Consider the following 18,348-nt stretch of genomic DNA (forward strand, 5'->3'; position numbering starts at 1 on the left):
TGTTGGAGGGGAGGGGAATAGCAGGAATGATCAAGCTCCTTGATGGAGCTTGTAGGGGGAAAGAACTCATGCCAATTGGCGCGTGGGGAGGAGTCGCGAGTTGGGAGAGGCTACGGAGGCTAAGGCTGTAAGTCGCGAGGGATCGTGAAGGAAAGGGGAGCCGTCATACTGTCAACATCTGACAGAGAGGGAGAAGCCAATCATCACTGCCGTGGAACCATCAGACCCCGCTGTCATAGAAGGAGAGGGTGGACGTGAGAAGCCGCCACTCTGTGCTGCATCATCACGTCGTTGCTGAAGAGCTGGGGTCGGGAGAGGGCCGTGAGCCGCAACAGCAGCGGGAGGCCGATCACCGCCGAGGAGATCAGCAAGAGGAGATCACCGCCATCATGCTGCTGTGGAGAAGGAGAAGAATCGTGAAGCCGTAGGTCAAATCTCGCCGTCACCTTCTCTTTCGCCATGTGGAGGTCTCACAACTCTATCAAGAAGCTTCTTAGGGAGCTTCTATAGCTCCTAAGAAGCCCCCCTTTCACGTGGCCTACTTAAGGCCTTTCATATAACACCCCCCTCCCCCCCAACAAATCCTTCTTTCGGGCTCCCTCCTAGCCCTTGTTCATGTGGGCTTGCTAAAACACTTCCCTGCCCTTGAAAATCCAAAGCCCCTTCATGTGCTCTTTCATATAACACCCCCCATACACGAGATTTCCTCCTAAGGGCTCTATAAGCCCCCTTTCCCCTCCAAGTTTGTCCTGAAGGGTCTTCATGTGGCCTATTTAAGCTTTCATATTATCCATATTTCACCCCATACAAAAATTCCTTCCTAAGTCCCTTTCATATCCTTTTCTCCCACCCTCTCAAAATTCCCTCCTAAGGGCTCTTTAAGCCCCATTTCCCCCTTTCCCTTGTGGGCCTTCAAAAGGCCTTCCAAAGAGGTTTGATAAATCCCCCTCCCCGGGGTTTAAAACCTTTCTTGTGGGTTTTCCCCACCCCCGCAATCCAAAGCCCTTAAATCCTTTCTTGTGGCTCTTTCCCAAAGTCCCTATCGTCGTTCTTATACCCCCTCGCCTCCGGGATTTTTCCACCCAATTCCATGCACCTAATACCCTTACCGTAAGGTTTCCCACAAGTCCTTAAAGCATTCTTGTGGATTTTTCCTCCCCTAGCTGGTTTTAAGGCCTTCTAAAGCCAATTCACAAAGGGAATTGCGTACGAAGGAGATGGACAAGATCGTAACTCTGCACCCAAGGCGAAAAAGCTGAAATTCGAAATGGCTCTTAAGAAAGCCCAAGGCGCAACCACAGGAGGATCGTCTTCTAGCATCCACGTGGACATCTCACCACAAGTCCAGGTCTTCCTTTCTAATTTTTATTTTATGTTGTTATAATTCAATCGTGCGAGGATAATTTTTGGAGATAGGATGCATTTTTCGTCTTAAATACTTAGGTTAATTCTGAAAGAATTAGCTCACGAGACAGAAAAGTTTGGTCATTAGTATTTTCAATAAAACGAACAAAATAAAGTGAGCAAAAAATTAATATGCATTTCTAGCAAGTAGTTTTATGCATTGCAATAAATTGAAATTTGATTAATGTCCATTTTTACAAAACGGAATCAAGATAGTGTACTTCATTTAGGCATGGGAGTATAAACTGCATGTCGCATTATTAGGACATATCTTCTTTGCAATGAGTCATTATGGAAAGTGCTAATAATCCATAGGAAATTGCAAGGTATGAAATGATTCTTAAGTTGCATAACTCTAGTCAATTGGTATAAATATCATTCTTCATTTGCATAATTATTGGTAAAAGGCTGCAGGTTTTAGCATGAATCTTGTTCGATGATTAATTGGAATTATGCTATAACCTAAGCTTGATCTTAAACCGAACAGTTAGAGTTTGAAAATCAACTTACGCGTAGACAATGAGTCATGTGATTATGGAAATGATAGTGTAGTTACCTTCAAGAATAGACAAGTTGGCTTAAACTTAAACACCTAAAAAACTGCGAAGGGACTCATTTAGGAATATTTAATTCAATTCCAAAGAACTAACTAGGATCTAACACATGACCTAGTCGCTCGTATATGCCAGGGCTGAAACTCCTATACCCTAAAGACTTGCCCACATTCACGGAATGTAGGGACATTGGAACATACTTGAGAAGTGATCTAGGGTTTTTCCCTAGGAATCTCTCACTAAAAAAAGATGGAACTTGGAACCCTAGGACTGACAACATTAGCCTAATGTAATCATGAGCAGATTGTTTCGTGACTCCATTTGAAGGGTAAATAGTCCTAGAGCTTGATGCGACACTTGTGCGCCAAGTAGTAGAGTCGCACGATCATGTGAATTGATCACAAGGAAATGGCCAAATTCCTCGGAATGAGGTTGGTAGACTCTTACGCAAGTTATCTTGCAAGAGGATGAAAAATCGTCCTAATATAGTATCTTTCTTGGGTAAAGATATTTGCTTGAAAGCAAGAGACCAACCAATAAATTGGAATAACATATGAACTTAAGGTATTGACCAAGTCGGGTTAATAGGGTACGGCCCTAACCCAGGAAATAGGGGATCTTTCCAAGTCGTAAGTAATCCTGGATCGAGTGTTGGATGCATTCAGAAAGAAGGATTCACTCCTTAGTAGTTGGCCAACAATAACGACCAATGGAAATGATTGTGCTTGTTACAGATTTAAGAGCACTGTTTTGCTTTGTTTGATCAATGAATTAAAGGATAAATGGATATCTAATGCCTTCAGATTGAAGGCCTGAAGGGAGAGGCACCTTCAATTACCCCCGACTGCCTGCCTAACCCTAACCAAGGGGGTTGTTAACAACGCCGAAAAGGTGGACCGAACCCGTCACGAGAGGTCTCTTCGTTAAGCGCTACTTGGAGCAAGAGGACGCTTGGGTGCCAGGGGGGGATCTGGCCATAAATTCCTCGCCTTCTAGGCCCTGCACAAGAGGCTAACATGACTCGGGATTGGATCTTGAGGCCCGCATACTAGTCTATGAGCGGAATCTTGGATTAGTGATCCCTGTGGATTGTTGGATAGCCTTCGACGGATTGTGGATAAGCCTACGGGCTAGACTTTATGTATTTCAAAGATAAATATAATAAACTGTTGAAAAGGAACTTGTTTGACATTGTTTTTTTATGTCAAGTACTATTATTACGTAAAAGAACGAGTGCCTAACGGGTTAATTAAGGAAGCTGATTGATACATGTCCAAATAAATGTGTTAGGTAATTAAATAACTAAAACAACCTGAGGAAAGTGCGGTGGATGTGGCCATAGGTCCGTCCTACGGATGGGTGGTCCCGGTTGGCCAGGAACTTTTCTCAATCAAGATGGACAGCGGGAAGATCGTTTAAAGAACACGAACAACAAGAACATTGACCTAGAGTTATAAATGATCCCGATTTACGTTGTTTTAGGGGAACGGAATGGGACTATGCTTTATGACAGAGAGGTTGAGCTTCGCATCCCTCTCGTTTCCCATTCTCCTTGAACCAAGTGCAGCGTGAATCCACTTCGGAACTGGCGTTTCTGCGTAAATTAGTTCGCTCGGGTTCGACGCTAGTTGCCATTAGGAAATGACCAATAGGTAAAACCCTAATTCAGGTCGGTCCTAAGTGGGAATAGCTGGAATACTTTCGCTATGTGGCAAATGCGGAAAGTCCTAGATTGCAAACCCCGTAACATTCCATGGGAGTGCCAGGCGGAGCTTTCTAGACATCCTTTCCGATGGACTGCTAAGACGTGTCCTGAAGATAACAAATAGACACATTACAATGGTTGGCAACCCAAGAGAGAGATGGTAAGAAATGGAGACCTAGATAAACAGTACAATTTTGATGCATTTGGAGTGAGAGAGAGTACATGTACTAAGGATATGACTCATCAATACTCATATCTTAACCATGAGGTGTCTTTAACACTCCTATCTTAAGCTTTATATAGTTTGTCTATTTGAATTCGGCTAAAAGAGGTTTTAAATTTCAAAGGTTTGAACTATGTTTTTCAAAGTTTTGATACCGATTACTCTATCTTTTGGATCTATTAATCTTAAACCACACTTCTTTGGGAGAAAGGACAATGTACCAATGCTTATCTTAGAGAATGAAGTTTAAGGTTATCTCTACTTGAGTCCTTTATTTGACTATAGATATAAGATATTGTTAGAACTTTCAAAAAAATAAAATTAAATGATGAAAAGTCGATTTTGAAATCATAAGATAGATGTGAAAATTCCAAAACTTGGAAGACTCACTAGCCTAGAGAGAGAGGGGCATGAGGGGGGTGGCAGGAGATAGAGAGAGGGATGGATGGGGTGGAGAGAGAGAGAGAGACATAGACACAGACACACACACACACACACACACACACACACACACAGAAGTTCATTTATTCCCCAGTAAGTTTGAAAGTTCATTTACACAAGTTATTTTAAAGTTTATTCATACTACAATAAGTTTAAAAGTTTTGAATTTAAGTCAAGTCTCTCCTTTCATTTTTTCCCATTACTCTTCATTCTACCCTTTACTTTTCTATCCTACATCATCAAAACCATGGCACATTCCAAACTTCCTATTAAGGATGTGCATGCAAGAGCAATAGCTCAACACTCTTTTGAATCTAGTGAGCGTACTATGAGTGATAATAGCCCTCTGGTGGTTGACAATGGTGGCCCTACTACAACTTCTAATAAGGGTGGTGCTACTATGACCAACAATGGTGGCCCTAGTGTGGTCAATAATGATGGCATGCCTATTGAGAATAATGGTCCACCATTGTCCAAAAATGGTGGTCCATGTGCTCCAATTTCTCTAGCTCCCACTACTGCTCTAGTTGGTAATACACGTCCTCCAACACATAAGAAGCAAACATGAAGACCAGGCACAACTTCTCTACGTGAGATAAGGAAATTCTAGAATATTTCCAACTTAATTATTCCTAAGGCACCATTCTCTAGGTTGGTGCGAGAAATACTACAAGATCTGTAGTCAGGGCATCATCACAAGTTCTTTTCAAGGAACCACTCAAGGAATGTGGGGCGATGGTCAAGCCAAGCCTTGCTTGCTCTCCAAGAGGAAATTGAAAGCTACTTGATTGATCTCATGAGTGATGGTCAACTTCTAGCCATTCATGCTTGATGTATCACTATTAAGCCCATAGATTTGATTCTTATTTATACGATTTGTAACAACAAGGACGCATTTAATCTTAATATCAACAACATGCTTTGAGAAGCTACCCTGTAAATAGATCTATGTTTTGCTCAGGTCAGGTTGTAGATTTTATGGAGTTTAGTTTCTGGTTATCCTTTAGTAGACCTTCAAATATTTAATTGCTATAACCTTCAAAACAGAGCTAAGTTTTGCCTAGCTCTAGTTGTACTTGGTGCGATGTACTATCTATCATGTATTTTGTGGTTCTGTAATGCTATATCCAATATGTGATATTATATTTTTCCCATGACTTGCATTGTGTGAATTTTTAAGTTTCCAATTTTGTAAGTAGTTTTGTTGAGGATAAATTTATATGCAATCATGCACACGTCAGTGAATAGTTATACTTAGGCCAATGCACTATATCTTTATTATATTTTATGGTTTTTTAATACTATATTTGATATATGATAGTCCATTTTACCCATTATTTGTATTTTGTGAATTTTTAAGTTTCCAATGTTGCACGTAGTTTGATCGAGAATACATCTAATATATAAGTACACACACTCAGTGCATTTTTTTGTTCTCTATGAAGTATAATCCAGTTATGCATTTTCTAAAAAAAGATTCAATCATCAATTTTATAAATCAAGATTTGGTGAAGCTTCACCATGTGCCGGGCATCATAAGAACTCATGAAAAATAAAAAATTGGCCCCATTAGAAGCCTCTCGGACACCTAGTCGAAGGACCTTGATTTTCAAGATTTAGGGCCCTACACGCGAGCCTCTCGCTAGGTGCCTGAGATGCTTTTGATGGAGCCTTTTTTTTTGGGTGGTTGATGTACCCTAGAAGAGTCCACAAGTTAAATTTCAATTCAATTTGATCACCGATCTTTTTTTTTTTTGAAATTTGAATACATTAATTTAAGCTTATGGATTTTTAAAAAGTTTGGCTATAAGTTGAAAGTTTCACCTCATTTTACCCATTTGAGTTCTATGCTTCAAGTTCTCACTCCTAGAAGACAAGGCACGCACCAAGCAAGAGCCTTACAAATTCCCCCAAGAACTCCCACACAGAGGCAATCTCCCCTTGCTATCGCAAGCATTGATGGAAGCCAGGCATAGTGGCCCTCCAAGAGATCTGCCATTATCAGAAGACCACACATCCCTTGATACCAAAGGTTACATTCCAAAAGGTGGTGTGGGAGACAATGTAGAACATATTGATTAGAAATAGTAGGAGGCACTTCCTTGATAGTTCAAGTATGGATCCACCTGATCGGCGGTGCCCAGGCTCTTGTTGCACTATAGGAACCTGCTAAAGCCTTCCTAATTGACTTGTTTGGAGACTTGGTCTATGCAACAATGCATGCAAGGAGGGTCACCGTCATTGACATGGATCTACAAATAGTGAGATTCTTTCGGCGATGGAGGGACAACCCTGGCGGAATAATAGGGATCTACATCTATGGAAGCTAGCTTCTAAAATGATTTTATACTATGAGTATGAATAAAATTTTTGGCACATCTTATTTTTGTTTAGTCACTTTTTATTTGTTTTATTTATTTATTTATGTTATCATTACGTGTCTTTGGATAGATAAATTTTATGCACAAATTTGATAAAGCGATGTGTATTAAATTTAAATGATGAATCATGTTGCATATAAATCCAACAAATAAGTATTACATTCAAATACAAATAATAATAGATGACACGTATCACAAACTACATTGCAGGTAAATCCAACAACATCAATTTTTATTAATACATGAGAAGATTACAAACTGTCTTACATTGCAAAAGAAACATCATTAGGTAATAAGTACATCTAATCTATCCCCTGGGCTTCTTGGAGCTAGGCTCCCCATGGTCAGAGTTGTTCTTTATCATAGGTAGCAATACGTTTTTCCCAAGATGTTCCTTCATAATGACATTGGGGTATTCAACTCCAACAATAGCCATACTACGGGCCACCATGGAGAAAAGTGGGCTAGACTTTCCTTAGGCTCCCTCTTGAAATATTGTAGCTGTGGTGGCTGAGATGGTGTGTCAATATCTTCTTCACTACCCTCTTGCATATTAGTGCAAAAAATATATATGGCAAAGGCTACATCACACTCGATGACATCCATCCTGATGTGGTCCTAGGATGAGGTGGGTATAACTCTAGCATAGAGTTGTTACCCCACATGCACTAGAGTTCGATTTATTACCTTTGCATGGCTTGATCCGGCTTGTAGACCATACAAAAAATCTATCAGAATCCACCTAAGAGTAGAGTTTGGTATGAAGCAAGTGAGAGGGTTTGCCTCATCATAAAATGATACCAATATGCTAGAGCTAGGATCTACCATGGAAAGTGAGCTCTCTAGATTCAAGGTCATGCAAAACTTTGAGTAAATCTGGTCTCCTACAAGCACGTAGTGTGTGGAGCTAATCCATACAGTAAAGGTGGGAGTAGTAGCCATGGCATAGAGAAAAAGAGAACGAAGGAGAGCACATGTATAGAGAAGTAGAGAATGAAAGTGAAAATGAGTTTGCAGATATAACTTTTATGTATCAAGGGTTTTAAATAAAGATTCTTATAAAAATTTTAACCCTAAAGTTTCAAATTAAAACCCTAACCATAGATACTTTATTTCAATAATTGAAAGCCACCATCAAAATTACTCAAATAGAAAAAATTATTCATTACACTTCATTATATCCTCAAATATGTTTGGATCATTGAGTATGTTCAAGTCTAACTAGAGAGAATATTGGATTTAAAGAAAACAATCTAAAAGCCATTCAAACACAACAACTACAAATATAAATACTTTCCATACTTATTTTCATTCCCAAACAGAGCGAGTGCTCAAAAAATGAGTAGAAGAGATGAGCTGCAATATATCATTATACAAAGACAATATTCCAAAGGCTATATAACTCCAACCTACAATTTAATTGTGATTTTAACTAGCGCGATTGACTAGTTACAACATATATACTCACATGCTTGGATCACAGTAAACCAAAATTATTAAAATTAAAAGTACATAGGAGTTTAAAAAAAATTGTATTCACTCTTTATATGAATTTTTACAAAGATTCCAGTATCTCAAGGATATGTGGAGAAGCACATTGCTTATGTGTCAAGGATTGTTCACTACAAGCCTGGCCTTTCTATTTATCTAACTTGAAAAAGAAGTTGTATAGGGCTCATTGGACATTAATTGGATTTCTTGTCTCAAAAAATAAAGGGGCCAATGACTCTCTATGTTGACCATGAAAGGATTATGACCATTCCACAAGATAACCACATCTATGAGAGCTCTATGTGTCTCATCTTGGATATCTTGATCCAAGCTTATCCACTCCCTTCGCAAAAGTCTCCATATTCTATATTGAAAGTGAATACATAGAGTTCTTTTAGCAATGAAATACCTATAATTAAAATAAAAAATATGGTACGTAAAAGTGATTAACACAACAATTCATCTAAGGAATACTTATATCAATTAAATCAAGGCACACAATTCAATAAAAAGAATTTACATGAATGCAAGATTTTATTGGTTGACCCTACACTCGATCGTCTCATCAAAATGTGTTATTTTGACCTGCCATGACTTGCCCAATAGCTGACTCATCCATTCCTCATATGGACACTTTCTTTGTTAAGTAATCTTTGTTTACTTTAGAACCAAACAAATGTACAAACAATGAAAATTGAATAAACCAACAATGAAAAAGATTTACTTGAATGTAAGATTTGATTGGTTGACCCTGCACTTGATCATCTCATCAAAATGTGTTATTTTTAACCTACCATGACTTGCCCAATAGCTGACTCATCCATTCCTCATATGGACACTTTCTTTTATAAGTAATCTTTATTTTCTTTAGAACCAAACAAATGTGCAAACAATGAAAATTGAATAAACCAACTAAGATGCACATCTTTGGATCTTGTTGTAGGTTTCATAGCACTATTGATGTCAGATTTTATCTTCGACTCACATAGTCTTGACATCTCCAAGCTATCAATCAACCATTCACAACTAGATAATGGTGGAAATGGGACATAATGCAATCTTTGACTTTCTACTATATACAATGAATTATAAAAAAGATATTCTAAGTTGCAAGTTGACTTGCAGAGTTATTATCATAGATCAAAGAACCTATTTCTTCATGCCAAACAAGTATCTTGCCACTGAAACATTTCACATTTCGCCATTCATGCAGAGTCGATGAATATAGAGTTGTCAGTAAAACACATTTGAATTCGAATACTGCAAAGATTATACAAAACAACTCTGATGCAAAAGAATGAACAATGATAAAATTTAGAAACTTATTGTTTTATGTATATTTTGCAATATAGTTCTCTTCGTGCACACAGATTTGTTTATGCATATAAACATGTTGGATCAACATTTCCATTATTGTCCTTGTCCATTAAACACTTTTTTGAACTCTATAATTCTACATTTCCAGTGTTTGTTGGGGTGTGCAACATCCTTACGATTGACCTTTCAAGTACTTGGATACATCAAAATCCAATCCAACTTATAGTATATATCACAAATCCAATTACCGCTACTATCTTTCTTGTTGAAGACCTCCATTGCAAGTACGTTACTGATGTTTTTCCTCCGTGAAGACATCTATATTAACCAAATACAAAAGTTACCTATCAATAAGTTTTTGTGTGCTTTTATTATTACATCTAAGTTAATTTTTCAAGATATAGAATCATTAGTATAATAATATTTTCATGCACAAGCATCCCTTTGTCATTTCGCATATACAATTCTAATATTATGCAATGCTATGAGACTACAGCACTAATGCTATCTCATGCTATTCCATGGTTTTAGAATCTAAATAAAAGTATCCTAATGAGATCAAAACTAATTTTTTTTCTTATTTATAGCATTTTAATTATGGACTTCTAAATATAAAAATTATTAGTGTTGCAAACTCAATTTTAAATTTAACTAGATATTTCTTCCCATCAATCCTAACTAGATGTCAATAACAATAATTCATAAAAAATACTTACAACTGAAACAAAATTTTACATTTAATCATTATAGAGAGCAAGGTGCTTGAGAAACTTTGTAGCCCTCAATTCTAAGGCTGTTAGAAAAGAAGTCAATTTTTGGACAATAGGTATATCTCACTGAGATGGAGGCCTATGATATAATAGCAAAAGGTATTTTAACTCAAAATATGCATCATTTGTAAATGTCTTCTCCAAATGCAATCATATTTAACCATGAAGTAGTTTTTAAAAAAGGACATTGTACTTGAAATTCTTTTCACAAAGAAGCCTAGAGATGTTGAATAAGAAGTTGAGTTATTACAAGATCATTGTTTCTTCACTATGAGATTTCTAGGGCATTGAGTTGCACGTGGTCCTTACTGGTTGAATTGTAGCCTGATCTCATACATCAAGATGTTATTGGCCTTAATAGCAAGTGTGATGTGGATTCCTACTAACTCTTGTCATCAATGCAGATGTTAGTTTGTTTTGCAATAGTAGGGGGTTGGTGTGTGGCCATGCTCAAGCTAGAGAATCTAGGTCTGTAGGGAAAGATCTCACCCTACCTTGCCTCATGTGTCTCAACCTATCATGGAACCTCATGTCTAACAACATCCCTATGTCCCTCCATCATGTACTTGGACCATAGCAACAACATACTCTCCTAGACCAACTTCAAAATAACCGCCCATCATTGGCTCCCTTACAATGTAAGCTATGTCTCACATAAGAATTAGCTCACTCAATCCATCAGTGGTTCCCTCACAAAGCTCTACCTCTGTAATAATAAGCTCATAGTAGTCGTCTCATACATCAACAATCCCAAGCCATACCTCATCTCCATCTCCTCATCCCCAACATCTATGCTTTGTATCACCTCATCCTTCGGAATTATTGTACTCCATGTCCCCTCCTCCCCATTTCCTCAAATATTATCTCATCGTGCTAACAACCCATTTGGCTCTATCCTCTAGTGATCACAAAGAGAGAGAGAGAGAGAGAGAGAGAGAGAGAGAGAGAGAGAGAGAGAGAGAGAGAGAGAGAGAGAGAGAGAGAGAGAGAGAGAGAGAGAGAGAGAGAGAGAGAGAGAGAGAGAGAGAGAGAGAGAGAGAGAGAGAGAGAGAGAGAGAGAGAGAGAGAGAGAGAGAGAGAGCACTCTAGTCCACTATGAGAAGAGAAAGAGAGAAAACAAGGATTTTGAAGTTCAAATCTTGTTTGTGACATAGATATGTTCTTGGGAAGCCCTCAAGAGGTTTGGGGATTCCCTTTGCCATAGTTAAAGTAATATAGTAATGGATGATAAATTTCTCCAATTTAGTTTTGCAAATTTAATGTACTTAATTTTAGTAATATAAATAGGTAATTAAAAAGGACCTTGAAAGGGAAGCTACTTCAAGTATAATGAAGTGAAAAGTATGTTTTTTACTTATTCTCTTTGAATGGTCGTTACAAGGTAAATTTGAATTATATCTAAATTCCTTTTGTGGAAATTAAAAACATAAAGTTTGAATATTAAACTTTTGTAAGTATAAATCAAGAAATAAGCTCTAAGATTTTTTAAGTTCTCTACTAGGGAAGGATTGATATGTGTACTCATACACTGTGTGGCTCAATGATCATGTGATATATGTTGTTTCCAAATGTGTGTTCTTGAATCCTATGTTTGAAAATTATCACTTTTCAATTATCAAAACTACAAGGTATCAATCCAAGACAACTCAAATGATGAGACAAAAGCTCTATTTAGAAGTAATAAGGAAAAGATAGACATGAACTGTACTTCATTCAAAAGGAGGCTCAAATTTAAGTTTGGTTTTGTGATGTAAATATTCTGCAATTGTGAAGCTTATGGTTTATCATTCCAATAGAAAAAGATAATGAGGATTTAATATTTTTTACAAAATGATACTTAAACAAATCTCAAAATTGATAAGACAAGTGCATATAAAAGATGTTTCAATTTTCTTTTTATGTCCTAATTGAAAAAGCTTGTGACTATATGGTTAGATGGTTTCATGGTTGAAAAGTAATAAGTTACTTATGAGGTCCTCAAATGTGTAATATATACTTGGTATCTATATAACCCATTTAAATCCATTGAAGTCATATAAAACATTACAATACTTAAAGATTAATTTGAGAAGATGATAAAACGTTACTGTACAAGAACTTTTGGCCTTTGGCATTCTAATGCTAATGTTGATAGAAGTACAATCTACCTTAAGAGAGACACACACTAATCTAGTGTTCATGACCTTTTATGTATGAGATAATTACCTATTGCTAGGTAGATGATCCCTCCCCCCCACACACACATACGTGTATCACCCAATGAGTGAAGTTTTGAACCACATTGTCCAACATATACAAGTTGTTTAGCTTTTATTGATATTTGGTAAACCTTCATTTGATGCATATCAAAGTTATTTTATTTAATTAAAATTTTCTCTTAAATATGCTCAATGTCCCACCCTCGTAAGGTGCCACCAATGATCCATGGTATTGCTCTGAGTTGTATCGGCTCCAATTATGAGGAAAAGCCATGTGTGAGCATGGCAGAAATGGATCATGACTCATAACATAAGGCCTATATTATATTAGATAAGGTTTATAAGATCAAATAGCACAAAGGTAACCTTTGTGAATCTAGTCTTTGGGTTAAAAATAATAGTTATGCTGGTAGCAATTGGAGGCATATTGCATAAAGTTCAAGGAACCCTATTTTGGAATTCACGGGCCATAGAGGTGGCCCATTGTTGGGGGGGTCTCAATGGGCTAGTGGCCCCCTAACAAGAGGTCTAGGGATAGCAAACCTAGCCTGATGATAATGAGAATATTCTTTGGAATATTTCCTAGCCAATTAGAGCAAGTTTATAATATAATCAAAAATGCTAACCAGAATACCTTTCTCACCTATAAAAGAATGACCCCTTTCAAGCTATAATCAATCTATCGTCCACCCAATCAAAGTTCTTCTAGCTAGCCTTAACCTCTTCACATATGATGCATCTAGATTTCCATCTAAGCTTTACAATAGAAGTGCACGGATGGATAGAGATATCTTTGTATCACTTTGTTTGGAACTAAAGAAGGTTCTCTTCTTCTCATATTTACTGTGTATTGTCTACTTCTTGCTCAAATTCTATTCATTATGTAGTGTAATTTTTAACTTAGTATCAAAACTCAGGTTGTTGAGCTTGGGAAACACTTGATATCAATCAAGATATGGCTTGAGGGGGGAGGATGTTGGAATTCCAATCCACACTTGTGAGAGAAAAAACTAGCCCATTATTGGTGTAGTGATAATGTCTTTGAGACTAGGTTTGAATCCTAGGACAAATGGGATAAGATTTCCATAGTTAGATAGATTAGAGGTTATCCATCACCTTTAGGTTTTGGAGACTAGGTGGGTAAGCCAATTGTAGGAATCTATAAGTTAAGCACACATTAGTGTGAACGATACTAGAATTCGTGACCTTGTGGAAAGGGGAGGTACAAGGGTCCCTATAAAGTTTCTAACATTTTTTTCATAATTCATCCTAGTTGAATGATTAAGATGAATTTTTAGTAGGTTGATATTAGTGTAAATAAAGATGAATTGGATACACGTGGCAAGCACAATTTATTCCATAGACTTCATCATTTAATTATTTAAATAGATGCACTGTCATTTATTCTAAGACGTATGCACATCCTCTTTGTAAATATTTATTGATTGTAATATTCTCATAATAAATATTAATGAATTTTAACCTTTACAAGCCCGTGCAAAAGTAGCTTAAAATATTGTCCCCGCGACTAGAAGAACCTTGGGCTAAATACCCCTCCTTCACGCGTTAATAAACCCCACCCGCACGGTACATAAAGGGCCACGGCTTGAAGACCGCAAAGCCACGTGAGAACACCCTTCTTGCAAAAAGGGGCAATTGGAATCGGTAAGATTAAGGAAAATTTTTATAATAATTACCCCCTCCCCTTAGCCAATGCATGGCAGGGGGAGAGGGAGTGGGAGAGGAAGGTGTAATGGTGGAGTACATGGGGAGAAGGGAGAAGGCATGAAAGCTCCACGTGTGTGGATCTTCCCCCCCCCCTCAAAGGCTATAAAACCTCCCCCTTAAGCTTGGGGGGAGGCACGAAGAGAGAGAAAGGAGCATCGCGCTGTACCCGCCATTGCCAACACCACACAACTCGCTATCGCTACTGCCGTGAGGACCGCTAGGCTGCCGCGCTGCAGCTGCCTACCCTCTACCATCAATGACATAATCTCCCCCCCTCTCGTTATCAATTTCCTCTACTCCAATCATTACCCCCCTCCATGTAATCCTGTTTGAAGCAAAAGCTTCTTTAGAAGCTTCTAAGGTTGGGCTTCCATAAGCCTCGTTTCCACAAGCCTCACCGGTTTTAGAAACCGGGCTCATAAGCCCAATTCCTGCGCAAAGGGGAAAAGTAGCCAAATCTTGAAGCTAATTGCCAAGGGCTGGAGAAAGTTTGTAGTTCCGTTAAGGCAAAAAACGAGTTTGCGGAGTCAAGAGTCTTTGACATCGATGGCCCCCAAACAAAAGATGCAAGGTGCTCACGCGGGAGTTTCTTCCCCGAGCATACGTGTGGACATCCCTATGAGCCCTCAAGCCTAGGTTCTTAAAAGAATGATTCCGCATTAAAGCAATGCTTGAGGCACGATTAATTTCCATAGGAAGAATGCTTTCACGAAAGTCTCTGAATCTCGTAGATAAGTTAAGATACATTTGGGAATTTATCCCCTTGGACGATTTATGAAAATTAGTGCATGTCATGCAAATTGGGTTGCTTGCATTTCCAAGTTGGAATTCCTAAGCGCATATTGCTTAGGGTTAAAAGATGAAATTGTTTAAATGCATCTTTGATTGGCCGCGGAAAGAACAAGCATATAGTGCATTTAGGCAATAACTTCTTTGTTGTGATTCGCATGAGAAAGTCCTTAACATCTGTTAGATATTGTCTAATGAACTGCATGGCATGAAAATGAAACCATGGACTTGCATGTTGCATGTGAAGATGCTTGTAGAATGGATTAAGTCAACATTAGTCTTATAATATTCATCATGCATGAACTTCATTTAACGAAGTTTTATCTAGAAAAGGTTGCATGTTACATATTTGTCATGCATGAACTTCATTCATTTAAGTTGCCTCTAGAAAAGGTTACATGTCATATCGAAGCCTGAAATTCAATTGCATTAAACGAAAGGTTGTAGGTAAAACTCTTGATGTAAATCTATGTAGGTTTTATGCAAGTTATTCCCCAAATTGTCAATCATTCTGATTTTAGCAAGGAAAGAAATGGTCAATTGCAAACCTTGTAATTGCACAGAAGTAATGAATCGCATATTTATACGTAATGTAATGTCTTGCAACTATTTACACCTTTAGAACAAGTTTAGCATCTCTAAGCAAAGATCATTCTTGTCGCAAGACATTTAGATCATTTTAGATAGATCACTTGTAATGACCTAACCCACATGGGATTCTTAAAAGCATAAGTAGATAGTACAACAAACACCTCAAAGTGCTAGCTAGGGCTTAGCACGATAAAAATTCTGCCTAGTATCGCACTTGGGACACCAAGTCAAGACCTTCAAACCCAAAGGTTCTATCCACATTTATGGGATGTTTGGGTTAATTGGATGCCCGTACACTAACAATCTAGGGTTAATTGGATGCCCATACAGTAATTTTTGGGTTAATTGGATGCCCATACACTAACGATCTAGGGTTTTACCCTAAGGATCGATCAACCTAATACTAAGCTTCTAATTGAGTTTAGATTCCCTAGGACCAAGCTTTGTGACCTAGTAAGGTTGGGGATTGGGTTGGGTAAGAAGACACCACAAAACGGGTAAGAAGACACCTCAAAACCCTACAACTTGACTAAACATACTTCTTGACCAAGGAATGTCATTGATGGGAGATTGAACCCACAAGTTAGATGCGACTCCTATGCAACAAGTTGCAACGTCGCATGGCTTGTGTTTTAATCACAAGATAGATTTGCCATTCCTTGGAATAAGGTTGGTAGGTTCTAGTGCAAGCCTATTGTGCAAGAGGATGAGTAGACATCCTGCTACATCACCCTTCTTGGGCTGATTTGCCAAGTTAGGGAAAGATATGTATTGCCTAGCAAGAAATTGACCATTCAAGTTAGGCGACGAGCTTGCCCCGGGATTACCGTCTTAATTTAAGGAACCTAAGGTGTTTGTTAATTGGGTTGACAGGGTATAAGCCCTAACCCAAGGATAAAATGGTAAACAAACAAACCCTTGGGGATCTTGCCAAGTCGCAATTGATCCTGGATTTAATGTTGGACTCATTTGGAGAAAAGGATTCACATCTTAGTAGTTGGCCAAATAAACAACCACTGGACTGTTTTTGTTTGTATAAGTTAGGGGCATTGTTTGTATTGCTTTGCTTAATGAACTAAGGATGGAAAGCTAATTAATGCTTTAGGTTGAAGGCCTGGAGGGAGAGGTAGCATCAATTACCCCCGACTGTCTGTCTGAACCTAACCAAGGGGGTTGTTAGCCGCACCGAAAAGGTGGACCGAACCCGCCCCAAGAGGTCTCTCCGTTAGGCGCTACTTGTTGTAGGAGGACGCTTGGGTGCCAAAGGGGGCTCTGGTCGTAAATGCCTTGTCTTTCAGGCCCTGCACAAGAGGCCGACATGACTCCGGATTGGATCTCAAGGCCCACATACTAGTCTATGGGCAAAAACTTGGATTAGTGATCCATGAGGATTGCTGGATTACCTTCGGGCAGATTATGGATTACTTTCAGGTGGATTGTGGATTAGCTTACAAGCTAGATTATAAGATGTATTCCAAAGATAAATAAGATCAATTGTTGTAAAGAAACTTGTTTGACATTGTTTTCTATGTCAGTGTTAAGATTACATGAAGAAACCGATGACTAATTGGCTAATTAAGGAATCTGTCTTATGCATGTCCAGTTAAATGTGGTAGGTAATTAGATAACTAAAGCAACCCTGAGGAAAGTGCAGTGGATGTGGCCATGGGTCCATCCTATGGATGGGTGATCCTGATTGGCCGGGAACTTTTCTCAAAAGAAGTTGATAGCAAGGAACGATGACCTAGAATCTAGGTTACTAGAATCCCGATTTATGTTGTTTTAGGGGAACGGAATGGGACTTTGCCTTATGGGTAGAGAGATTGAGCTTTGCATTCCTCTCATTTCCCATTCTCCTTGAACCAAGTGCAGCATGAATCCGCTTCGACCCTGACGTTTCAACATAAAGTAGTTCGATGCTAGAGTTACCGTTCTAGGAATTTGACCACTAGGAAACCTTGATTCAGGTCAGTCCTAAGTGGGAATGGCCAGAATGCTTCCACTTCGTGGCAGACTCGGGAAGACCTAGATTGCAAACCCAGTGGCATTCCATGGGAGTGGTGGGCAGTGCTTTCTAGTCTCTCTTCCCGATGGGCTGCTAAGACGTGTCCTACGAGCAAACAGGTGGACACATTATAGTTGGTATCAGAGCGAACCAACGAGGAACTAATATCTATAAGAAGACTTAATAAGGAAAAGTAGAGCAAATGTTGTTGTTAAGATCATTTCCTTACTTACTTATCAATGCTGACTTGCAAAGTCATGAAGCATGGAACAGATTCTTGGTGTTCCAGATTACGTTTATGACCACGATGCGTGCCTCGGATTATCAACGAAGGATCGATATGATGAATATCCTAGACCACATCTAAAATCCTTAACCATTGTACGTGGAACGGAGATGGATGGGTGATTCAAGAATCTATTATATAGCTGCCCACCGATTTGCGCACCTTCGAACCAACCTAAAGAGAATCAAGTGGTTGGAGGACGTGAAGATCGTGAAGCTGTTCATCTTTGTTGAGGCTCACGCAAACGCAATCCTACATGTCGGAGGATGGAAGGTCAAGCAGAACACGTATGTGTATGAGGAAGTGACCTGAATAATCCCTATCGACAGAATCAAGGTGTTGGGACGTTACGAGAAGAACGGATATCAAAGGAAAGGATACCCTAATCTTCCAATGACCTATCGATTCCTGAAAATCCATGACCCCAATCCATATTATTACTTGGTTCCCGTAGCTGAATGTAAC

Source organism: Lygodium microphyllum, chromosome 10 (assembly GCF_053477565.2).
Source record: "Lygodium microphyllum isolate KBCC chromosome 10, Lygodium_microphyllum_v1.1.10, whole genome shotgun sequence".
Taxonomy (NCBI): Eukaryota; Viridiplantae; Streptophyta; class Polypodiopsida; order Schizaeales; family Lygodiaceae; genus Lygodium; species Lygodium microphyllum.